At 42.1% G+C, this 25,962-nt stretch overlaps 1 protein-coding gene across 2 annotated transcripts in view; it reads left to right on the forward strand.

Annotated features, from left to right (window-relative positions):
* The first annotated feature begins 7,290 nt into the window (after positions 1–7,290).
* SLC4A4 (solute carrier family 4 member 4) overlaps positions 7,291–25,962 on the forward strand; it is a 363,163-nt gene continuing 344,491 nt past the window's right edge. Inside the window, exon 1 of one of the 2 annotated variants that reach the window (XM_027544701.1) lies at positions 7,291–7,905. The gene's annotated coding sequence lies outside the window, so the exon portion shown is untranslated. The remainder of the gene's footprint in view (positions 7,906–25,962) is intronic. The other variant, XM_027544703.1, reaches the window with a different exon arrangement.

Genomic DNA, 25,962 nt, shown 5'->3' on the forward strand with positions numbered 1-25,962 from the left:
AGCATATTTCATATAAATTTTCATAAGGAGAAGGCAATTCTGGAACTGTGATGATGTAAGTGTGTAATGACTATCAACTGGGTTTAGAAAGATGGGGCCAAATTCAGGCCCCATACTCCCTTTTTTCTAGCTGTATTTGTTAAAGCTTGTGTTTAATGTCAAAACAGATCATCTTGACTTAAAGTTAGCCTTGATGACCACATCATTTAAAAAAAATACACTATAATCAATCAACTTGAAACCTCAGACATTAATTATGTATGAAAAGGAAAATATGCCAAAATATTAGCAGTCATCTCTGAAGGAGGGTATTTCTCATGCCATTCCATCTAATTTGTCTCTGTTGCACAACTTTTTTAAATAATAAAACTGTTACTATCATAACAGACAAAAAAGCAACAGATTTTCATTTTTGAAAAGCAAGCAGCTATAAGCAAAAGTACAGCAAGATGCCCAATAAAATGTTATTTGAAAACTTTGTACAGTATTTTTATTTGCCTAGGTGCAAGAAAAGCAGCAATATTGTAAGATCTTCTCACTCCATGACACCAATTTGAATGAAGCCCAGGTGGGCAGTGAGCAAACCCCATCAGCACTAAATATCATCCAGTAACTGTGAAAGGGTTCAGACATTTCAGCACTGTCGCTGGCGTCACAGTAGCTACTATTTCATAGCTTGTAAAGAGATTAATCTTACTGTCTATCAGAAGGGTTTCTTGTGAATTATAGTTTACAATAATATGTCATTATATATTACTTGTATGGAAAATAGCTATAGGCAGGAAAATGAAATTATTTATATATTTTATTCAAACTTAAGTTAAAAAATAAGCCAAAAAATTGATCTACAATGGCTCAAAATTTAAAAACTTGCAAGGGTTATAGTGAAAAGTCTTTTTCCCCATGCCTACCCCACAATCACCTAGTTCTCTTTCCTGGAGGTAAATACTGCTTTTAGTTGCTTTTATATCCTGTCCTTCCAGAGATATTTTCAGTTCAGTTCAGTTCAGTTCAGTCGCTCAGTCGTGTCCGACTCTTTGCAACCCCATGAATCGCAGCACGCCAGGCCTCCCTGTCCATCACCAACTCCTGGAGTTCACTGAGACTCACGTCCATCGAGTCAGTGATGCCATCCAGCCATCTCATCCTCTGTCGTCCCCTTCTCCTCCTGCCCCCAATCCCTCCCAGCATCAGAGTCTTTTCCAATGAGTCAATTCTTCACATGAGGTGGCCAAAGTACTGGAGTTTCAGCTTTAGCATCATTCCTTCCAAAGAAATCCCAGGGCTGATCTCTTTCAGAACGGACTGGTTGGATCTCCTTGCAGTCCAAGGGACTCTCAAGAGTCTTCTCCACCACCACAGTTCAAAAGCATCAATTCTTGGGTGCTCAGCCTTCTTCACAGTCCAACTCTCACATCCATACATGACCACAGGAAAAACCATAGCCTTGACTAGACGAACCTTTGTTGGCAAAGTAATGTCTCTGCTTTTGAATATGCTATCTAGGTTGGTCATAACTTTCCTTCCAAGGAGTAAGTGTCTTTTAATTTCATGGCTGCAGTCACCATCTGTGGTGATTTTGGTTTATGTACATGCAATAGATATGTAGATTTGATTCACAAGTTATAGATTAGGAAAAGTGATGTTTTAAGAAATTTGTGGAGCCTGAATCTGCCTTAATAGAAATGTATTCTGGTTGAGCAAGGCTCTCTTTTTTTAATGCTCTACAAAAATGGATGTGATTGATCATTCAATAAATAATTATTGAGTTCCTACTATGTGTAAGACTTTGTGTCAAATGCTGCTTGTCCTGTCAAGCTGCCTTTAAAATTTTAATACGTATTCATCTTGTCATTCAGATCTGTGTGCTCAAACATCACAAAGCAAAAGAGGCCGTTTCTGACACCCACTTGCAAATGATTCTCCCTAGCCTCTCACTGTGTTTTATTTCCTTTGGAGCGAGGGTGAGTCTATAACTTCTGACCAACATCTCTTGAGAATGAAGGAGAGTGCTATTGCCAGGACACAGGAATATCAGGGTTACCCCTGGGATGGTTGGTCACCCTATTTGTACCATTTCCTGCTTCACAGCATTTTGCATTCCAAGGAAATGGAGATTATCTTGTTAATTTATTTGTTCACTTGTAAGCTCCACGAAACTGGAACTTTGCTTGCTTCAGGGACCCATCACCTCGAAGAGTCCTTGACACATAGTAGGTTTGTAATAAATATTTGTATGCTGAACAGATGACCTTCATGTTCTGTGTGGAAGTGAACCCCTTCTGGTCAGCAAGGGGAAATTGAGAAGTCATAAAGGGCAGATTTGCTCAGAATGTTTCCTCCCTCAGGATAAGGAGCTTTTAACACTCAAATTACCATCTTGCTGTGTTTCCTGTAAAGAGATCAGTCTGGCAGATGTGTACTGGAAGTATCAGCTGTTTGGTTATTTGCAAAAGGATGGGTGTATTGTAGTCTCCAGGATAGGCCTGGTCTGGGGAGAGAATGGTCATGGACCAGTTTGACCCAGTGGTTGGTTAATCTGTAGAAAACCTGTCTTCTCGCAGTGGAACAGCTATGTCCATGTGATTCAGTCCACAGGAGAAAAGGAAGAGCAACTTTAGAGCAAGCAGCTGCCATCTGGGCTTATTCATCCTCCAGGAGGTGAGAGGCCAGCAGGATACAGAGGAACAAGTACCTGTCTGTGTCTGGGACGTGGCTGGTGGGACACACACACACACACACACACACACACAAACACTGATTAGCAGAGTCCAAGGGCCCTGGGAGTTGGTTTTGGTAGAGAAGTCTGATGTAATTCTCTACTATCTTACTTAAAACCAGACTAATCTTTTTAATCATAGAGGGTGTAGTTTTCCGTGGCTTAGTAGCTCAATTTAATTTTCCCTTTTCCTTTTCAAACAGAGAGGCCTGTGTCTTGTTGTTAGGCTGATGTATACAGGAGAATTCCTGTAGGGGAAAGAGGCTGAAACTCTGGCTTAAGGTTATTAAACAGAGCATTCATAATAAGTGTATCAATGCTATTTCTGAAATATTTGCATGTTTCTCTATCACAAACATATTCAAATTTTATTAAAAGAAAATATTCTAGTATCCTGTTGAAATATTGTTTTTTTGAGTGATTATCTCAAGCTCCTTGATTTTATTACTGAGGGAACTGAAGTCTAGAAAGGCTGAATAACTTGTCTTCCTCAACATGAACGGAGATAGGCTTCTGTTTTTAGATGTTAGAACCTTTCTTAATATTTGATGTTAGGTACGTGTTTTTAAAATGACAGTTGGATATGGCTGAGAGTTTAGCAGTTTAAGCTGTGAAGCAACTTATGACACGTTTAACCAAATAAAATTCTTTTCCCTAGCTCATGCCATGCTGACAGCTTACAAAAACAGTGTTCACCTTTCTTTACTCCTCATAAAAAGGGACTACAGTTATTTTTAAATTTGGAATCAAAGGAGGAAATATAGATTGTAAATTAAGGTTGGCTGAATTTATTCAGGAATTTGCCAGACTGAATATGTAATTTCTAGAGTGTGAATGAAACAAAAATGAAGTTTCTAAGTGATCTCTTTGTCTTTCTCTCTTTGTCTATATCTTCAGTTTCATCCCTGACTAGTCCCAGGATGGAAAGACAGGTGATTTTCTCTCCTTACTCTTATATCCTGAAATGGTTAATGAAACCGATTCCAGGTTGGCTACTTCAATGATCATTCGATGGCAGTATTATTTAATAACGAAATGACTATAAGTCAAAATACTAGCACAAAGAAAAATACCTATTCTATATGGCAAGATTTTTGTCAGACGTTTACTAATGAGCCATATATTTAAAAAGAAGCTGTAATGAAAAACATTACTGATCATTCTTTGAAGTTTGTAATCTATACTGTCTCCTTTTGTTTAGGGCCCCAAATAAGATGTGTATGAATGTTGCAATTTTGTGTAACTCAGGGATAAGCATTCATTGATATCGTTTATCCTTTTTTCTCTTGTAAAATAGTATAATAAAAACCCTGAAATAATAGTTATATTTATGGGCTTTGCTATTTGTTGAACAAAATCCTTTATAGATAATATTCAGTGACGAGCCATCACTCTCTTTGATTTTATAATGAGGAAACTTAAATACAGAGGTCTTTAAGTGGAAAAAAAAAACAACAACACTGAGGTCTTTATAAAGAGGTGTGACTATACAAAGTTACACAAAGACTGAGAAAACTTTTGTGGCCATAATTCTACCTGCAGGTCAGATTTGTAGCCTAATTCTTTGAATAATCATCTTGGGGTCCATTAGTTGTATTATTTTTCTAGGTACAACCTTCTTGCTTTAGAATCGAAGAGAACCATGCTTCTTCAAGACCAGGAATGTCTGAACCACCTATTGAAAACCTTTCATCTTCATTCTTGCTGGAGACATCATGCCAACATGAGGTTTCATCACCTGCTGCCACTAGGTGGTGCCTGCCATTGACACAAAGGTTCTTCCTCTCATCTTTGTTTCCTTTAGGTGCCCATAAGGACCTTGGATGATATCAAAGAAACTTGATTGATAAGCTAAAATAGTGGGTTAGTATCCTAGAAGGTCATTTAGCAGAGAGAGTTATTTATTAAACAAATAAATCATTATCAGTAAAGATTACTTATATTGTTTTTCTAATTCCATTCATTTTTTTCTGTTCATTTTTCTTGTCACCAAGCTGTGTGCACACCAGTATGAAATGAACAAATAAAGCTTTCTTTGGGCTCGTGAGAATCAAGGGACATAGTGTGTTTTAGGATTGGTGAAAAAAGGTCTCCGAATTCATTGTCCTGTCTCTGAACTGGAGAAGGAAATGGCAACCCACTCCAGTACTCTTGCCTAGAAAATTCCATGGATGGAGGAGCCTGGTGGGCTACAGTCCATGGGGTCGCAAAGAGTGGGACAACTGAGCAACTTCACTTTCACTTTTTTCAGCTCTGAATAGCAATAGCAAAGGTGACCACACGCAGAGATAACGAGAAAAGTTAATCAATGACCTTTCAAAAGAAAAACACATGCATCTCAATTACTGGACAATAGTCAATAGGAAAGGAAATGGAACCTGCGCTTTTAATTGTGGGATAGCAAACATCAAGTAATGAGAATGATAACAGATTGCTGGCTTTTTGCCAAAGACAACTCTTTTTTTCTCATTAATATAAGGGGCACACAACCCCGCACCCCACAGTGCTCTAATTCTCTCTCTGCCTCCCACCCCACTCTCCAACTTTATACTCCTTTCAGGGTAAAATTTTGTCCATCTTGATAGAAAAATGCCTTTAAGGGTTACTTTTTTGGTTTGGGTAAAGGCCAGTTTGATGTATTTTGCAGCAGAATATTGGAAAACATAAGTTTCTTGGACTTTTCCTTTCCCAAACAGTCACCAACACTGACCATTCATGGCTGGTTCACGATGATAATGAGAAATTGCCAGCTATGTTGAAATACATAATCCACAGTGTGAAAAACTGCTGAACAGCAATGGCAAATTCTTAATACAAAAGTGGCTTCTCTTTTCCTGTGAGCTTACTTTGGGGTTGCTGATTCTTGCTAACTGTGTGCTCAGGGACTGAAAGTTAATTTTAACATTAGTCTAAAAACAAAGTATAGTTATGTAGGCAAAATCTTTACATTTAAGTAAAAAAAAAAAACAAAACTTGAATTTCCCACGTTATTGCAGTGGGTAATGTAAAATGTGTGAGCATTGAGGTAACAACAGCCAGACACATGACATTAATGCATTTCAATTTTAGACATTAGATACTTTCTGGTCATCCCAGTGTCTCCTGAGCACTCACCAAGGATTTTAAACACACTAGGTTTTTTTTTTTATTTAAAGGTTCAAGTATATACCTGTTTTGCCAGCATTGGTGAGGTACAATAAATAATATGTCTATTCCAGTTTTAAATACTAGAAAGAAGACTTTTGTCTCCAAGTTATTTTCCTCCAGATTTTTTTCCCCACTAGGGGTCTTATTAATTATAGGTTAGGATTGAAGAAAGGGCTTCCCTTGTGGCTCAGCTGGTAAAGAATCCGCCTGCAATGCGGGAGACCTGGGTTCGATTCTTGGGTTGGGAAGAGCCCCTGGAGAAGAGACAGCTACCAACTCCAGTATTCTGGCCTGGAGAATTCCATGGACTGTATAGTCCATGGGGTCGCAAAGAGTCAGACACAACTGGGTGACTTTTACTTGCTATTGAAGAAAGAATTTGGAAACAAATCTTTGGCGGAGGTAGTGAGCATGTGACATTATTTCTGTAGGGTTTTATGTGTTCCGGTGGTTACCCTCAGAGATGCAGTTTGGTCAGTGACTTCCATATGTATATTAAATATATAATATATATTAATAGGAAATGCACATGGGCTTACATCATATACTGTGTGGCTCAAATCCATTAAGTGGCTACTCTCTAGCAGTATTCAGAACATTAGATGGTGTCAGTGCCGACAGTCTGTTCATATATTTATGGTCTACTTAACTGATCAAAATGGGGCTGGTCATTGATATATTATTAGTAGTATTATTTGCTTGGCAAAGAGGACTTAAACCTCTATTAGCCTTAGAAACAGAGTAAATACAATAATCCATTTATATCCTCAAGAAACTCCCTTGGATGACTAAAGATGTTTCCCAAACTGGTTGAGGAAGACAGAAGTCATCAGTGACAAGCGAAGGACAAGGCTGACAGCTGCGCTCTCCCCAGACATTGTGCTAGAGGTGAACAACTTCACACAGCGTGCTGGCAGCGCGCTCTCTACCTGTTTCCCTCCACTTTTATAAAAGTAGCTTCAAGAGTGATCTGTCCCAGTCATTTCAGTTCTGCAAGAGAGAGGAAGCTCTCCCCAGCGGGGAACTCTTGTAAATCGGACAAAAAGCTGGGACTTAGCAGCCGGCTCAGGGCACGAGAGAGAGAGAGAGAGAGAGAGAGCGCGCGCGCGAGACAGACAGACAGACAGACAGAGTCAGAGGCAGAGCCAGAGAGAGAGAGAGAGAGAGACAGAGGGAACCCAGGGAAGCGGAGGCGGCGGGTCAGGAGCCGGGTCTTCGGTCAGTTCCAGCCGGACGCGGCGCCCAGAGCCCGGGCCCCCGGGGGCGGTGCGGCCCGAGGCCCCTCCCCGCCGCCGCGATGCCCGGGCTGGTGACGCCGAGCGGCGGCCCGGAGCGGTGGGGGCCGGGCGGGCGGGCGCGAGCGAGGGCAGGGCCGGGGGGCCGGCCGAGGCCAGTGGCGGCTTTAAATATGGATCGCGGGCTCGCGCTCGTGGCACAGCCTCCGCCACCGCCGCCCTCCCGATCCACCCCCCTCCCCGGGCTCGCTCCCGAGGGGCGTCCGGGCCGGGCGCCGCTGCTGCAGTGGTAGTTACCGGCAGGAACCTCGGCGATCCCCATAAATATGCAGGAGCTGCAGAAGGCAAAGTAGAGTAGACGCCCCGCGCTCTCACACACTCACCCGCCAGGCACCACGCGGGCCGTGTAGACATCTGCCCCCGCGCTCGCTCTCTCCCCTCTTTCAGGGTCCAGTCCTGCCGGCTCCGGAGACCCTCCCGCCCCCGCGCCCTCGCCCTGTCCTCGCCTCCCTCCGCCCCGGAGCGCGCACCCACCCGGACTGCTAAGTTGTGACTACTTGGGCGGGGGTGGCTCGAGCCCCGCGCCTCGCGCCGACAACTTCCCGCGGTTCGGCCCCGCCGCGCCCCGGGCCCGCGCCTCCCGGGATCCCGCGGGCTCCCGGTTTCCAGCCCCGGCGGCGCGCCGGGCAGCGTTTCGGAGGCGGCGGCAGCGGCGGTGGCAGCGAGGGCGGCGGCGGCAGCGGTTGCTGCAGCCCCACACTCAACCGCCAAACTGGACGAGCGACGGAAGCCGGACCCCAGGAGGTGAGCACCCGGCCAGGGCCGGGGAAGGAGGGTCAGCTCGGGGCAGGTCCTGGAGGGGGCGCGGGCGGCCTGGGCGCGCGCGGGGAGTGAGAGAGAGAGGTCAGTTGCGGGCCGGGCATCTTCGGGGGCTGGGCGCCAGGCGGAGTGTGGAAGCAGATTCCGCAGAAAAGTACTTTTTTCTTCTTAGCGTTTAGAGGGGGACGTTGGATGGTCCTGCTGCACCCGCATGGTCAAGCCCGCCCCCCTCCCCGACACCCCTCCGCGGCGCTCACCTGGCGTCCCTGCCCGGACTGTGGGGCCACTGTATCCCGGGGGCTGGGCTCCGGCGCAGGACACGTGTGTTCCTGCCTGGGTGAGCTTTGGTGGCCCCAGCGTGGCCGGGCACCTGCCGGAGAGGGAGACATCCCCAGACACACTAGCGGGGGAGGCCGGAGGATGGGGGCAGGGGACTTTCGGTGCCACCGGGACCGCGACCCCCACTTCACTATCAGCCGGGAGACCGATCATTCACATCTCTCCCTGGCACGCCGAAAGCGGGGGTGAGTCAGGCAGATTCTCTGCAAGTGGCACACACACACACACGCTTCTTTGCTGTTGATTTGGAAAGGGGAGGTTAAACTGGAATTTCTCTTGGCCGGCGACAGTGGAGCTCTTCCTCAGGTACTGGGCACATGTGCGTCTTGGCAAGAGGAGGTGATTTCTTCTTTCTTAAGTGCATTTTACCCAGCCTTTGCCAGTCCGTTAATAAGAGTCGCCAAAGGAAGGTAGCAGTTGGGAACTACATCAGCAAACTGCAGCAAGCCCCGCAAGAAGGGAAGTTAATTAAAGAACAAAAGAATCGCAACACCAAAAAAACCCGAACTTGATAGGAAAGATGGAGAAGGAAGCCATTCTACCTCTGTTCGACCATGGTAAACCATTTTTCAGAAGAGTTCCTTGTAAAACTTCCGTGTTTCCCCCCCCACCCCTCACTCCTTCTCAAGGCCTTACCTTCACAACGTAATTGGCCCTCAGCAAGCTCTTTCCAGACTTGACAATGAAGAGCATTTAACAGTTTTGGTTTATGTTCCTCATTTCTTTTCCCATTTCACTTCAGTGCTGGAGAAAGTTGGGGCTAATGGGAAATCGTGAACACTGGGTTGTGCCAAACACACATTGTCTCAAATCCTGGAATGGTTCCTTTCCTGAGAGACACTGCCTTGTACCATATTTCCCCTTTTCCTTGTATCTGGGACTTGGAGTTTGAATATTACCTGAATTAAATTTAAGCATACTTTGCCCATTAGGGCTTATTTTTTCATGTTGATTTGAATAGGTTGTTCACAGCAATGAGAACAGTATCCAGTAGCTTCTTATAGCCAACATAATGTCTTTTGAAAGGCTTCTGACTTAAGAACTCTCTTCCTTGTTATCTATCACATTAGCATTTAAGTGATTTTCATGGTCATAATGGCACTTAGACTGAGGTTATTGGTATAGCTTCAGTCAAAGGAAAATGTCTGCTGCTTTTTTTATAGCTTTAACAACTGAGAAAAAAACTTTTACTTTCATTTTAAAGTTAAATGTAGTGATAGGATTCTGTTCTCTTGCTATTACATCTTGAAATTCAATAGTTTTTACTTTATCTCAGCGTCTCTGGTAAGATGACAAAAACCTGCCACATATATGGGTAGAGAGAGGAAAGTAGAACTCTTACGAACTCTTGAGGCAAAGCGCATTTATCAGGGTATGAGTGTGGGAGGGATAAGATGGGATAGTTTGATAGTTCTAGGCATGTCCACCTTAGACACCGTCAAGAAGGTGTTTTCAAAATGAGATTTGGAGTATCATTTAATGGTTCGGGGTCATTCTACAGCATGACCCTTAGTAACATATATAAGGCATGCCAGCCAATGAAATATCCAGAATGTACTGTTTATAGTGGTGTATCTCTTTTAGTTCACTTTGTTAACATAAAAGGACTTTAAATGTAGGAATATTCGTGTTATTATTTTCATCTTTTAAAGGATTAGAATACATTTTGGGTTTACACCCATGTGTGAAAGCACTACAGGGAATCATATTTACAGAAAAAATGTGATAGAAATGGGTAACCTTTGGGACAAATTCCAGCACACTCTGGTGGTAATTTCATTTTTCACTGAGCTCTGGCAAGTATAATTTTCAGGTTCTGATCCCTCGTTCTGATAACAAGATCGATGTCTGGCCATGGCTTACATCTTAAAGAAAACACAACACTTAAGGAAAGGAAATACATATTAGTTGGTGAATCACGTAGATAATCAGGTTTCTCCGCCTGCCTCTGAGGGCGCTGCAGTCCACGAGGACTAGTGTTGTTAGTCCTGTGAGAAGTCACTGCTACTTAAGTGTGCCAATACACATCATCTGCTTGTTTCCTGGAGCGTTTTTGGTGTTCGTTTTTAATGTGAATGAAAGCCGAGACTGGAGTTGATAGGTATGAAGACTGGGAGTGGAAAGAACAAACTCAGAAGAGAAAAATGTAGCAATGATGAAAGTTTTAAGGAGTTTTTCCTTTATATAGCTGAATGAAAAGAATCAGGGTACATGATTTGATGGGACAGAGGAAGCTGTGAGCGGAACACATATCTGGATTCTCACTGTGGCTGCAGTTTCTGAGGTCAACCTGTGAATTATGAAATTAGTGTGTTGCGGAGGGCCATTGAGCAAAACACATAGTTTAGGAACATCCTAAACTTACATAAAGTTCGTAAGACTTTACAAAACTAGATCTTGCTACTTTCGGGGATTTTTTGCATAATGTAGGAATTTGAAAGAAGGGAAAGAATAATGTTTCGTTCATACAAGATCAGGGCTAAGTTGTATTTCACGTACATATTTGCCTTTCTCCCAATAGCTAAGAGTTTGATTTATGTCACAAGTAGAAAATATGCTGCTGTCCTTCTAACACTAATGTGATATTTTATATCCCCTGTAGTGCACACTGTTGGTTATTTTTCCAGCAGTGAAGATGGATTTTTCTAACCTACCATTTTACTCAGGCCTTTTGTCCGATGTACATTACGCACAACACACAGGCACATGCACAGGTGCACGAGTACTCCTCATTTGTAGAGGTGGCTGATTATTTTATCTGAAAGCTGTATTTATGACTGTCATAATGATTTTGTGGCAATGACTTTTATTGCATTTCTCTAGTCTCTGCAGTGGAATGGCATTTCCAACAGGGCATCAAAAGGACAGCCAGCTATGAAATATGATGGATTTATTTACCTGCTGTGACAAAGAAGAGAAAAAACTTTTTCTTCCAATCTTCTTCATGAGGTTCATAATTTCACCCTCGATGATATGGTCTTATTTGCCTTTGGATTAAGTTACATGTTCGAAAAGATGGAGATAGACCTCATCATGGTGAAACCCTGTACACCTATAGTTGTTTCTAGAAGCCAAAGCATTATCTTTTTCTGCAAATTAAGTAGATGTAAGGGATTATCATGCTTGTTTAAAAGATGAGGAAGCCAAGGCACAGGGAACTTTGTATGCTTTTCTTAAACTAAGTGGAAAATTATTGGTTGAGGTGGGAATGAATATTTCATCTTTGAACTACTGATACCTGTTTCTGAAATGACTGTCCTCGAATGAGTGTTGTTTTAGTTACAGTTTTTAAGATACTAAAGCAGATAAACATTGATCTGATGTAAGGTGAGAGTTTCTGCTCCTTGTTTATCATTCTGTGTAGTGGATGCACACACCCAGCTCTTCTTTATTTCAGGACCTGCAGTGCCTGTGCAGAGAAGGCAATGGCACCCCACTCCAGTACTCCTGCCTGGAAAATCCCATGGACTGAGGAGCCTGGTGGGCTGCAGTCCATGGGGTCGCTGAGGGTCGGACATGACTGAGCGACATCACTTTCACTTTTCACTTTCATGCATTGGAGAAGGAAATGGCAAGCCACTCCAGTGTTCTTGCCTGGAGAATCCCAGGGATGAGGGAGCCTGGTGGGCTTCGGTCTATGGGGTCGCACAGAGTCGGACACGACTGAAGTGACTTAGCAGCCGCAACAGCAGCAGCAGTGCCCGTGGGTGACTTTTTTCAGTTTGTGTGCCCCAGTTCTAGCTCCAGTCTTGAGAGCTAACTTTTATTTTTCATGGAGAATGAGTACAGAAAGAAGTTACATAAATTAAGATGTAAAAGGATTTTACAAGTAGTATTTCAGGTTTTTTTTTTTTTACATTGTGGATTACTGTGTAGAAAGAGACTTTGTTGCACTCGAGTTTCTGTTTTGGAAACCTTGAAGTTTTAAATAAAAGTTGCAGTATACTTTTTGGGAGGATTTAAAAAATCAAAGTTAGTAAAAATACAAAATGAGAAAGGAATATATTCTTTGAAACTGATAGGATGTTCTATGAATGACATAGTTAGCAAAGCTGTTCATAATGTCTTGGATAAGAAGTTAGCAGTTCTTTTCTTTTTTATAAACGTATTCACTAGTGATATTCTCTTATACTTACTTTGGAAGTAAGTAAACTCCTGGGATCTGGAATTTTATGTTGGTTGATTCTAGCTTTAGCCTAGAGACCTAGTATTCATGGGTAGAGCCCAGTGAAAAAGTGAAAGTGTTAGTATTAGTAGCTCAATCATGTCTGACTCTTTGCGACCCCATGGGCTGTAGGCCGCCAGGCTCCTTTGTCCATGGAATTCTCCAGGCCAGAATACTGGTGGTTTGCCATTCCCTTCTGCAGGCGATCTTCCTGACCCAGGGATCAAACTGGGGTTTCCTGGGTTATTGTTGTTGTTCTGTCGCTCAATTGTGTCTGGCTGTTTGTGACCCCATGGGCGGAAGCACTCCAGGTTTCCCTGTCCTTCACCTTCTCCTGGAGCTTGCTCAAACTCATGTGCATTGAATCAGTGATGTCATCCAACCATCTTGTCCTCTGTCATCCCCTTCTCCTCCTGCTGGGTTACAGACTGATTCTTTACTAGACATTTGAGCCACCAGGAAAGCCCTAGAGCCCAGGAACATCTCCATCTTTTGGTAACTCCTGTATCTGGCATATTCGTCAGCAAAACAGCCTCTAAGCAGGCAAAACAGAGGTTAAAAAGAAAGACCTACATTAAAGAGGATTCACTTTACTCATAGGAGATCCCTCATATGAGTGGCTGTTCACATGCAGTGTGACTGATTATAACATATCTAGTCCTGTGGTAAATAGTAAACTACAGATTGGAAGATAGAAATGGCCTGGTACTGGCAGCTGCATGGATAACATTCAAAAGTCCCTGAGAACAGCTTGGTAGTCAAGGAAGAGATCGATTAAGAGCTAAGAGACGTGAGAATGAAAAGAAGCTTGGTGGTTGAGGACTCTTTCCACCGTCCTGATAACATCACTTCATACATTTCCTTTCCCCTCTTCCATTTCTCCTTTCTTTCTTTCTTTTCTCCTACTCTTCTTCCTGTCTGTCTAAGTTTTTATGGAAATATAACGTGTATAGAAAAGTATGTTGTTGTTTAGTTGTTAAGTAGTGTCCAACTCTTTGCAACCTGCCAGGCTCCTCTGTCTGTGAGATTCTCCAGGCAAGAATACTGGAGTGGGTTGCCATTCCTTTCTCCAGGGGATCTTCCCGACCTGGAGATTAAACCTGCGTCTATTGCATTGACAAGCGGATTCTTTACAACTGAGCTACCAGGGAAAAGTATGGTATAGAAAAGTATGTGTGTCGTTAAATGATAAGTAAACGGTTCAGTGATTTACCTAAGTGAATAGAGCCCTGGGCATCAGCACCAAAGGCCAAGACATAGGCCACTGTCAGCAGCCAGAAGCCCCACTCTCCTCCCACCAAGGGTAGCTTCCCTCCTGAAGTCCCTTCTGGGGCTGCAGGTTACTTTTACCTGTTATTGAACTTTCTACCAGAATACATGTTCTGTATCCTTTTTGCCTCACTTCTTTTGCTCAGTGTTATATGTGTGAGGTTCATTCTTGTTTTTCGTTTTGCAACAGTTTGTTTTTTCTCATTGTACTGTCGTGTTTCATTTTATGAGAAGGCCACATTTATTTATCCATTTCACTCTTGATGGATATTTGAGGTTTTTTTCCCCCAGTTTTTGGTTATTATGAAAAGCAGTGCTCTGAGCATTCTTACATATGTCTTTTAGTATGGGTAGGAATTTGGGATGTGTGTTATGAGTTGAATTGTTGAGCCAGTCTTAGTAGATAGTGATAGCAGCATCTAATGAGAGTTTTGGTGGCCGCATATCCTTAAAAACAGCTACTGTTATCTCTCTTTTTAATTTTAGCCATTCTAGTGGATATGTCGGAGAAGGCAATGGCACCCCACTCCAGTACTCTTGCCTGGAAAATCCCATGGACAGAGGAGCCTGGTAGGCTGCAGTCCATGGGGTCGCTAAGAGTCGGACAAGACTGAGCGACTTCACTTTCACTTTTCACTTTCCTGCATTAGAGAACGAAATGGCAACCCACTCTAGTGTTCTTGCCTGGAGAATCCCAGGGACGGTGGAGCCTGGTGGGCTGCCGTCTATGGGGTCGCGCAGAGTCAGACACGACTGATGCGACTTAGCAGCAGCAGCAGCAGTGGATATGTAGTGGTATCACATTGTGGTTTTAATTTGCATTTCCTGGAGTACCTTTTGTATTTTTTAATATGTTTATTGGCTTTGTTTTTCTTCTGTGAAGTTCTAGTTCAAGGTTTTGGCTTAGGAGTTTCTGTCCAGTATATTATCCCAAGTAAGGAACATTTTAGGACTTGTGGAGTAAACCTACCTTATTTGTCTAGAAAGCTCAGCTAACCAGGCAGACTCATTTCACCAGTGTTTTTATATAATAACTAAAATAAATGGGTGAAGAGATTAGAGCAGTTTTTTTAAGTGAAAATGAGTTTATTCAGAGAATATACGTTCCATAGGGAGCATGTGGCCATCTCAGAAGATGAGAGGGGCTCCAGAGCCCAGGAGGTATGGGGTTGTTGGTTTTTATGGACTGGGTAATTTTATAGGCTAACAAGTGGGAGGAGATTCCATCTATTTTGGGGAATGGGCGGGGATTTCCAGGAATTGGGCCACAGCCCACATTTTGGCCCTTTATGGACTGTCATGGCACCTGTGAGTGTGCCCTTTAGCATGTGCTGATGTATTAGATGAGCGGATACTCAGCATGTCTGCGGGGAAGTAGAATCTTGCAACATCTTGGGCCTAGTTGCTTCTAAACAGTTTTTGTAGTATCTTGTTTGAATAGAAATATTTGAACTTGTACACATCCTAGTCTGGATCTGTAAAACTTTTTCCTTAAAAGCTTTAACACAGTTCAGAACCGTACAGAATATATCCTCTGTGGTTCCCATGAGAGTAGAGCATCTTGTAATGTGGTTCTGCCCAGTGACTGATGGAAATGTACGTTTGGAAGGTATGAGTTGGAGACCCAGCTCTATTACTTATAAGTTACTTGATTTAGAGAATTTAGAAAATCATCTAGATCTCTTATTTTTCATTGTTATTAAAATGGCTGTAAAACCGAATTCATTAGAGCTATTATGGAAGACAATTGAGGTGTTATTTTTAAAGCTTTCTTCAAAACTGTAAATGGCCAAACATATTTTAGTTATTTCATTATTGTTGTTGTGTTCTAAACATACCTTACTCTTGAATTGTGCCAACAAGTGAGAACAGTTCCTGACACAGTAATAAATGCTTGTTTGCTGAATGAATGAACTACACACTTAAGCAGTCTTTTTGAACTGTTAACTCTGCATGCTTCACACTGTTTTTACATTTTTTTTCTCTAGGACTTTTACTTTTTATGCTAAAGCTGAGCAGGGAACAGGGTTTATTAAACATCAGCTTGAAAAATTGAGTCTAATAGCCAGCAGCTTGAGATCACCCGTTTCACTATATAGCTCATATCAAGTTTATGCCCCCAAGTAACACAGGACTGGGAAAACCCTCGAAAATGATTAAAGTGCTCTTCACCCTATGGGTGAGCCCTCAGAGCTTACGCACTGAATATTTTTTGCTTCTATAATTAGAATGCTGGCCAACAATTTTCAGATTTAAAATCTTGTAGTGGGTTTTCCAGTGCTGATACCCTGGTAACCATGTTTCGTGAAAAACTGAATATTTAAAGATGAACAATCTGATAACTGGAGCTTGTAGAGAGCCCTTTCAGCTTAGCATGGATAAGATCATTCTCAGATACGTTGATTATAATGTCAGAAGCAAACTTGCAGCATATACTTTATAAACTCGTGTAAAGCAGTGATTCCTAATCCTTTGAAAGGTCTGACTCTCAACTTTTGGTGTGACTTTCTGACCCTCTTTATTTCTTCACCTGAAAAGGAGTTTAATGCCTATATTTATATTTAAATGAAATATAATGAGAATTTGCATGATCTTTATTTTGGAGAATTACATGATAAACAATAGAAGGTATCCCTTTGCAAAACCAGACTTGCAGCAGAAGGAACTTGGAATTTGATGTGTAAATCTAGTTAGATTTTCTTACCCAAAGGCTGAATTTTCTTTTTTCTCATATTTGAGTCTTTTCCTTTTTTTTGAGAGCTGGTGGTGGTAGTGTTGGCTGGTTGGCTTTTGTCATTTAAGTAAAACTGTTTTGCAGTTCTCAGAGTACTGAGTGTATAATACATATTGCTTCAGAATAACATAAGTTAGTCTATATTTTATGAGGACGTTTACATTTTAGGTAGCATCCCTCATATGCGCTTGACCCGAATGTGGCTGCTTTAGGGTGATTTACTGGAAAAATGGAATCATCTAGAATAACAAGACAGCTTTTGTTTTCTTGTTACAGACATAATGCTATGGAAAATTGAAATAAATACAAGGGGTAATTATGGTCTGCCTTGTTAAACTACTATTTTACAAATAGTGAATTTCAGAAAGCCTCATCTTCTGTTCTGGGTGATTTCATTCCTGTAAGAAGTTAAAGTGGGTCTTTTAAAAACAAAAAGCACCCAAGCATGTCTGGTTATTGCTGTGTTAAATGCTAGATGCAAGGCTCCTCTCTTTTGTGTCTACTCAGCACTTGTGACTTTTAAAAGACATTGATGCTGTGGATTTAGGGAAGAGCAACTATTTAAAGAGTAGGATCATGACAATGATAATATCTAAACTGATGTCCCATGAGAGTGAAGTGAGAGTAGCTCTTCCATTTCTCCTGCTCTTCAGCGTGGAAATCTGTTGTCTCTAATGGCCTGATGGAGAGATTCTTTTTTTTTTTTTTCAATTCTTTTGACATGTACACAGTGCTATATTTGTTTATTTATTATGTATTTAAAAAATTTATTTTTGGCTGTGCTGGGTCTTTGTTGCTGCATGTGAGCTTTCTCTAGTTGCAGAGAGCGGGAGCTACTCTCTAGGTGCCGTGCTTGTGTTTCTCATTGTGGTGGCTTCTCTTGCTACGGAGCACAGGCTCTAGGTTCATGCGCTTCAGTAGTGGCAACTTGCAGGCTCTAGGGCGCAGGGGGCTTCTGTAGTTGAAGCATCAGTCATTAGTGGTGGCTTGCAGGCTCTAGAGTGTGCAGGCTTAAGTAAGGGTGGCGCACGGGCTCAGTAGTTGTGGTGCTGGGACTTAGTTGCTCTGCAGCATGTGAAATCTTATAGGATCAGGGATCGAACCCATGTTCCCTGCATTGGCAGGTGGGTTCTTATCCACTATGCCACCAGGGAAGTCCCTGGAGGTTCTTAATGTCTTTAACACAAGGCAGGCTTTGGTACTTTCTACCCCAGACTGACCATGAATGAAGTTCTGAAAGTGTTATTTGTGAAACTTGTTAGTTCAGCTGAGGACGGAGTGAGATCTTCAGCCGGGCAGTTTGATTGGACCTTGTATGGATGGCTGCCCTCCTAGAACCTTCCCCTCGAGTGTTGCATGTCGACTGCAGCTGCATCAAGGCCTCACACCTCGAGCTGCTGCAGAAATGCCTTCATTCCTTTGACCTCTAGAGACATGTCCTTAGGAATGTGAGATGAGCACTCCTGATGTTAGCAGAGAGTAGGGCTTTGTGGCAGGAGATGGCTAGCGTACTGATTACAATCGCTTTTAGAAAATTGCTGAGTGTTAACAGGTTGAGAAGAAACACACAGTTCACACATTTGCAGTTTTACAAGTTGAACTGCTTTGCCAGGGAAAAGAGAGAAGGCGGATAGGAAGCGTCTCAAAAGATTTAGATAAATGAGATCAGATAATTTCCCTTGAAAAGTACATTAAGATATGAAACTAAAACATCCGTCTAGAAACATCAGAAGAAAATATTATTCAAGTACTCACACTTTTTATTGCCAAAATGTTCAGCAGTGAATTGTACACTAATTGATCCCTTTATGCCTACTGTTCTGCACTGCCTTTGGTTTCATATGTGTTCCTGTTGTCTTCGTACACTTTCGGCCTCCTCACTGTGAGAACTGTGTCAGAGTAGCTCTCGTGGTCCTCACAGTGGATAGCATATTTTGTAGTGAAAATACTTACTTAGTGGAATGATAATTAGTCACTTAAAAAATCAGGACAGACCAGTCAGAGATGCCCAATCATTACACTCAAATTTAATCTGAAGTCTATTTCTTCTAGAGAAATTCCTCCACTGTAGTATCAATAGCTTTGATCATTGCTATTTGGTCTTTCAAATATTTCTTGTGAAATATGTTTTCATAAAGTTTGGAATCCAGTAACTTTGGGGATGAAACTTTTGTTATTAGAGTTTGTGATGTTTTATATTTTATAGTTCCTTGGAAAAATGATCTAACCTTTTTATTTAGATAGGACTCTATTTTATCTAGTCTCTGAATTGGATGCAGTTTTATGCATTAATTTCTTGAAAGTAAAAATGAATTGTTAGCACTTAAAAAAACCTTTTTGTTTTGAAATAATTGTAGGCTCACAGGAAATTAGAAAAATATAGTCCAGTTTTTACTTAGCTTTCACCCAGCTTACCCCAATGAGCACTGCTTTTAAGATTTCTAAAGAGGCATTTACCTAAAAAAAAGTTTATAAGGAATTGTAATTTTTATGCCTTCTCTGAAGAATATGTATAGAAGGTATTGTTAAAAAAAAAAAAAAAACACGTTGAAATGAAGTACACCTGACTTTGGGGTCAGTTCAGTCGCTGAGTCGTGTCCGACTCTTTGCAACCCCATGGACTGCAGCACGCCAGGCTTCCCTGTCCATCATCAACTCCTGGAGCCTGCTCAAAGTCATGTCCTTCAAGTCGGTGATGCCATCCAACCATCTCATCCTCTGTTGTCCCCTTTTCCTCCTGCCTTCAGTCTTTCCCAGCATCAGAGTCTTTTCCAGTGAGTCAGTTCTTCACATCAGGTGGCCGAAGTATTAGAGTTTCAGCTTCAGCATCCGTCCTTCCAATGAATATTCAGGACTGATTTCCTTTAGGATGGACTGGTTGGATCTCCTTGCAGTCCAAGGGACTCTCAGGAGTCTTCTCCAACACCACAGTTCAAACGCATAAGTTCTTTGTCGCCCAGATACTTTCTGAGTATCATTTGACAAACCTGAATGGGTGCCTCCTGTGGTAGGTGACGGGGGAGTCATTCATTAACTTAGGTATCCACGTCTGTGAATTTGGTGTTTGCCTCACTCAAATCATTCTTTTATACTGTATTGAACCAGGAGTTTTAAATCCAGATGTTGTTCTCATAAAATCTTTGGAAGATGTAACAGAAATAAAAGTGAGGGAAAGTAAAACTTCTTTATAGTACAGCTCTTAGGGCATTGTGATAATACTGGGCTTTATATAAAGATAAGAGAATATCATTACTGTATATATCTGTGTATTATTTGATGTATATTATTTGCCTTATAGTATGTGTGCCTTATAATAGAAGCTAATGCACAACATATTGAGACATTAGAGAACATGTGTTTATTTTTATTGTTTGTTTATTCGGCTGTGTTGGGTCTTAGTTGCGCCGTGTGGGATCTTTTGTTGTGACTCATAGGCTCTTTAGTTGAGGCACTTGAATTCAGTTGCTCTGTGCCATGTAGGAACTTAATTCCCCCACCAGGGATCGATCCTGTGTCCCTTGCATGGCAAGGCAGATTCTTTATCACTAGATCACTGGTGAAGCCCCAGATGTTTTACTTATTATGCGTAAATGATATTTCCAGTGAAATCCCAAGAATTTCACTATTCTTTGGTGTATTGATAAATATTGCATTTGAGCACATATTTGAGTTCAGTTATTACCTCCTAGGACTTCCCTGGTAGCTCAGATGGTAAAGAATCTGCCTCCAATGCTGGAGCCTTAGATTTGATCCCTGGGTCAGGAAGATCCCCTGGAGAAGGGAATGGCTATCCACTCTGGTATTCTTGCCTGGAGAACTCCATGGACAGAGAAGCCTCATGGGCTACGGTTCATGGGATCACAAAGAGTTGGACGTGACTGAGTAACTAACACACACACACACATCACCTCCTAAAAGGGATCTTTTCATGCTGAATGTCTGTGTTCATCCATGTGTCTGAACCTTGTGAATTTTTCCTACATGGCTCCCTCGAAGGTTTGTTCTTGCACCTCAAGACAGACATACCTGGGAAAGGTCTAGAGAAATACACTGCATATCATGAGAGTAGGGGGGTGTCTTTAAATCGATATGAGTGCTGTAGTCTTGAACCATGAAGCCTGAAAGGAGACCTCACCTTCATCTGAGTCCAAGTCTAAGGAAAGTCATGAATTCTCTGCCGCAAATCCAAGAATAGCAGTGCTAGGGAGACCACACAACTGAGAGACATAGGTTTAACATAAAAGAACAGTTTAAATTTATGTAGTAGGTATTTCTGTGAGCAACATTTTACCCCAGGAGGAGAAACTGGCTTCTTGAGACGCCCAGAATAAATCTTTAGGTAGATGCAGTATTTGTACAATTTAAAAGAAAGGATGGCTATGTTTGATCTATGGGTCTCTTTGGACAGTCTTCTGTCTGGACTCGGCTCCGTCAGGACCCTTTGTGTGAGTCTCCTTCCACTTTGTAGAATGGTCTCTTGCTCTTTGATGTCTGTGTCAGATGTCACTGAAGGGTGGTCTGGGGGATCGTGGGTCTGGCCTCACATGACATTTCCGATAAAGTTTACCTGCTTCATCCAGTCTTATCTTAGCTCTTGACCTTGACCGGAAGGTACTAGTGTAAATGCATTGTTTTACTTGAAGCTATAAAATGATCGCATCCTTTAACACTCCTTGTAAAATTTCTCTAAATCAAGTCCACACCTTGCTGGCTGAGAAAATCAAATTGGGTGTTTCTGAGTAATTAAAACCAACACTTTTGGTTCAGGGTTCGTTTGGGATAATTCCATTACTCTAAAAGAGTTTGCTTTCCTAACTAAGTGAAATTTATTTTGTAGATTTAAAAATAAGTGAGTTGGATACCCTAGATGTCGTATTATATCCACAGATTAAATAGCTTGGGAAGTCCAGTGCCATGTATTCCTGTTTGACCCACAGCTCTTAGCTTCTGTGATGGAAGGACTCTAGTAAAGGATTTGAATAATACTGTGTCCTTTATATAAAAACCGAAGTGGCGGAAAAAACCAGGCTTGAGTAGGCCCAGGCTTTAAGCAGGTGGCTGCTTGAATAAGGAGCTGGTGATATAACTTCTCAGTCTTACTTAGACAGTGAAGGGTTCAGTTCTAAGGTGGGCATCGAGGGATATGGGATCTAACAGGGCCCTGACGACTTGGGGAGCAGTGATGGTAGGGTGTGAATGCCTGAAGGTACCATGGATCCCAGTCTGTGGAATCAAGGGAGGGGAAGTCATGTTTTGGGAAGCCCATCTCTGGGAAATAAAGCTCTGTCTGCTTAAACTGCAGGAGTGATCTATTTATCTACCGTCATTACAGTATGAAGTATTCACTTTCATTGAGTTTTCTGATAACTGAAGCTTACCTAAGTAAGCATCCAGTTAAAATTGTCTTAAAATATGTTTCTGATGTATATCATTCTAAAATGAATTGCACACACTTATCTCCTTTCTTAGCAATCTATTGAAAATAATTTCCCGTTTTGTTCATTTCTCATGGTCTTTATACAGTTCAGCAGTGCTCTTTGGGCTGGAGTTGTGTGGAGCTCTTGCTCCACATATGTGTTCTCATATTGCTGTGCTTTATTTTTTTTAATTTAAATTTATTTATTTTAATTAGAGGCTAATTACTTTACAATATTTAGACGTTCTTTTGCTTATCTTTTATGTTGTAAAGAGGATGTCTGAGCTATGTCTGAACAAGGATTAAGGGTTTTGCTCTTTGCTTTCATGGTGGGCAGTGACCCTCAAAGTGTGTGTTCTCGTGAATTGAGCATGTTTGAGCATGTTGAACAGTTTTTGTTGTTTTGGTTTGGTTTCTTTGGCAGTGCCACATGGCATGTGGAATCTTAGTTCCCCACCTGGAGATCGAACCCACACCCCATGCATTAGAAGTGCAGCGTTCTGAACACTGAACCACAAGCAAAGACCAGAGAGGGCCATGATGGGGACTGTGCCCTAACAACGAGGCCTTAGCTGTATTGAGAGAGAGACTGTAAGACAGAGTGGAAGGACCCATTTCCATGAGGGAGTCTGAGAAGCATGGGCCAGGGAGGGCTGCTTCAACCAGGTAGCAGAGTAGGGCTCTGGGGTGATGGAGCCTGAGGTGGTGGCTGTGTCTTCCTCATAGGTTTCGAGGATTAGGAGACCAGGAGAGAGGATTCTGGGCAGAACAGTGGCATTCTCCAGTAGTCAGTGGCCTTCAGTGAAGAGGCCTGAGTAGACAGTCGTGAAAGGATTGATGGTGAGCACGGCTGACAGACCCCAGAAATGAGGGAAGCTTGCAGAGATCCAGCAGTCCTGTGGCAAATTTCGGTTCTTGTTGCCAAGACCTCTTTGTACCTATAGGTTCCGAGGCCTGTGGAAACACCCATGGAGTTTGTTTTCTGAATCTGCCTTACCGTCAGAATTTCAGTGTACTGTTTATGAGCATGGACTCTGGAGCCAAAGTGCCTGGACTTGAGTCCTAGGTTCCTGGAAAGCAGGTTCTGATTGGGCGGGATGTTTACTGGGGCTTGTGCTGAGGTATATAATACCTGTGAGGGAGTGAAGGAAGTTGGATGGGGCAGGAGGAGGAGGTGAAGTCAATACGATGGCAGCCAAGGCCTCTGCTGATCCCCTTGGGAGTTCCGGAGCCGAGCAGACCCTTCAGAGTTGTCTTGTCTCGAGGTAAGGGAGCCAGGCCTTTCTACCCCATGTTAGCCAGTCGTGAGATGGGGGCTGTCCTTGGACAGGGCTTGACCTTGGCTCAGGCGACTCTGGAGTAAGACCGAGCTGAGCATTATCAGTTACCCAACATTCCCATTGGGGAAGCCCCTACTCTGTGAGGAGGAGATCTGGGTAGTGCAGCCTGGACCCCAAATCCTTAGTGCTCCAGCTCTTCATCTGAACCTCCCTCCTTTAATTCCGAGGCTCTTAAGTGAGTTAATAAATGAGAAATGCTTAGAAGGGTTTGTAGCACACAGTGAGAATGATTTAGGTGTTAGTTATTATCATCATATGTGACTTTATCAGCTCTACATTTCCCTTATAGTATAGTTTTTTTAGTACAATATGAGTTTAAAAGATAATGCTCTTTATTAATTTTTTTCTTGATTTTCCTTGCAAGAGGAAAAAATCTGACAATATCCTTGTAAGAAAAATAATTTAACGTGGTATGTATCTTAGTAGTGTTCGCAGTTTTAATTTTTACTGGAAGAAAGGAGCAAAGGAGATAATCCCTGATGATTAAATTTGAAGGATTTGGATGTACGGTGAATGAAATTTTTAGGTAGGTGTGTGTGTTAGTTTTAGCCTTTCTCAAAGTAACTTAGGTAAGGACCTTCTGAGTATAGGGGACATGGACTCACCTCTGCTGCTGTGCTGGGGAGTGGCTGGATAAGGCAGTTCATGGCCAGGTGATAGTGTCCATCTCAGAAGGTCACCAGGCTTCGCAGGTGGCTCAGTGGTAAGGAATTTGCCTGTAAATGTAAGAGACACGAGTTCAGTCCCTGGGTTGGGAAGATTCCCTGGAGGAGGAGGTTGTGACCCACTCCAGTAGTCTTGCCTGGAGAATCCCATGGACAGAGGAGCCTGGTGGGCTACAGTCATTGGGGTTGCAAAGAGTCAGACATGACTGAGTACACACACTGGCACTCAGAAGATCACCAGAGTCTTGCTGTTTGTCTTTCCTGTCACTCTGGTTCTGGATCTGAACATTACAACACAATCAGTAAATACAGCATTACCACTTAATTAAATTGCTTCATTTCTTAAACATTTCAGAATCGTTCTTTTCAACAGTCCTGTATTTAAGTTCCATAAATATAGAGCCGATCACCTGGAGTGTTTTAGAAATTTGGTTTTGATTCAAAATAATGTTCTCATGGAGGCTCAGTCTGCCAATTCATTTCTCAGTCACTTGGGAACATAGCTAATTCCTTTGGACAGTTTCTATCTTCTTCATATTTGTATGGCTGGAAAACATTGTGCCTGAAATTTCTTACTTCCCCTCCACCCCAACACCCCAGGCAATTATATTATAAGTAAATTGTTTATTTTTAAGGAACTGTCCGGTTGCCCTGTTAACGATGAAACAGAGATAGCTAATCACGTCTGCCACAAAACACTTCTTTAAGACATAACTGTGCCCATTTCTTCTGTTTGCACCAGTAGTGCACTGTTGGCATATCTTATTAAAGCTGGCAGAGTGGAGGAGGAAATACTGTGGTACTTCCTCTGAAGGAATTTTTTGTAAAAAGGCCTTCCTTGGATTCACTTTCTTCCCTAGTTTGCAATTGTTTGAAAGTATTCTCAGTTTCTTTAAAATAAATGTCAATATTAGGCGTGAACCATGAAAAATTGTTTGTCTGCCTTTTTATTACATAATGATCCATAGAAGTTGAAGATTATATGGAACACACAGTAAGTATCAAGCTGAGTCAATGAGAAAATTTGTCTTTTGGTGTTACCTTATTTGGAGGTTGAGCACTGTATTGTGGGTTCCATGCAGAATTCCACAGTTAGTTTTGTTCTGTGAGCCAGGAGCCTCACGAAGAACATCTCCTTCAGCAACCAGAAGGGCTTTTTTTTTCCCCCTATTAGGTTAGGAGTGTTGAGTACATTTAAGATTTTACATCCATGCTCTTTTTGTTTTCTTGGTGGGAGAAATTTTGGGGAAGGAAGAATATGGATAAAAGATTTAAGACTGATAGATGTGTAGAAGGTATTCATGTTTAAAGTGGTAAAAACTCATCTCATAATGAGCCCTTTCTAAAACCAAAGATGACTTTTTAAAAACTGTGCATTTTGGGGATTACAATGCATAAACCCTCTTTTTAGAGAAATGTTGTTGAGCTCGAAGTAATGGAAATAAGTCTCAGATCCAAGAAGATTATGTCAGTACAGCTTTTAATTCTCTAAAACATGAAATTATAACATTTGTATATATGGTCTTCCACTGTGTAAGAGACAGGAAGTAAAAAGAGTAATATTCTGCTAAAAATTGTTTCCAAAATGGACATAGGTAAGAATGAGTATATCTTGTATGTTGTATTTTTACTCCCAGAGTGACCACAATTACCACATGATGGCTTTGCAGAGTGTGGCCGGCTACTGTCTTATCAGGATTGACACATACCCACTATTGCTACTATGTATAAAATAGTTAACTAATGAGAACATACTGTAGAGCACAGGGAACTCTATTCAGTGTTCTGGGGTGACCTAAATGAGAAGGAAGTTCAAAAAAGAGGGGATATATGTATATGTATATCTGATTCACTTTTCTGTAGAGCAGAAACTAACACAACATTATGAAGCAATTATGTGTGTGTTAGTCACTCAGTCGTATGCGACACTTTGCGGCCCCGTGGATTGTAGCCTGCCAGGCTCCACTGCCCATGGAATTCTCCAGGAAAGAATACTGGAGTGGGTAGCTAGTCCTTTCTCCAGGGGATCCTCCCATCCCAGGGATTGAACCTGGGTCTCCTGCACTGCAGGCAGATTCTTTACTGTCTGAGCCACCAGGAAAGCCCGTGAAGCA

The sequence above is a fragment of the Bos indicus x Bos taurus genome, chromosome 6 (assembly GCF_003369695.1).
Source record: "Bos indicus x Bos taurus breed Angus x Brahman F1 hybrid chromosome 6, Bos_hybrid_MaternalHap_v2.0, whole genome shotgun sequence".
Classification (NCBI taxonomy): Eukaryota; Metazoa; Chordata; class Mammalia; order Artiodactyla; family Bovidae; genus Bos; species Bos indicus x Bos taurus.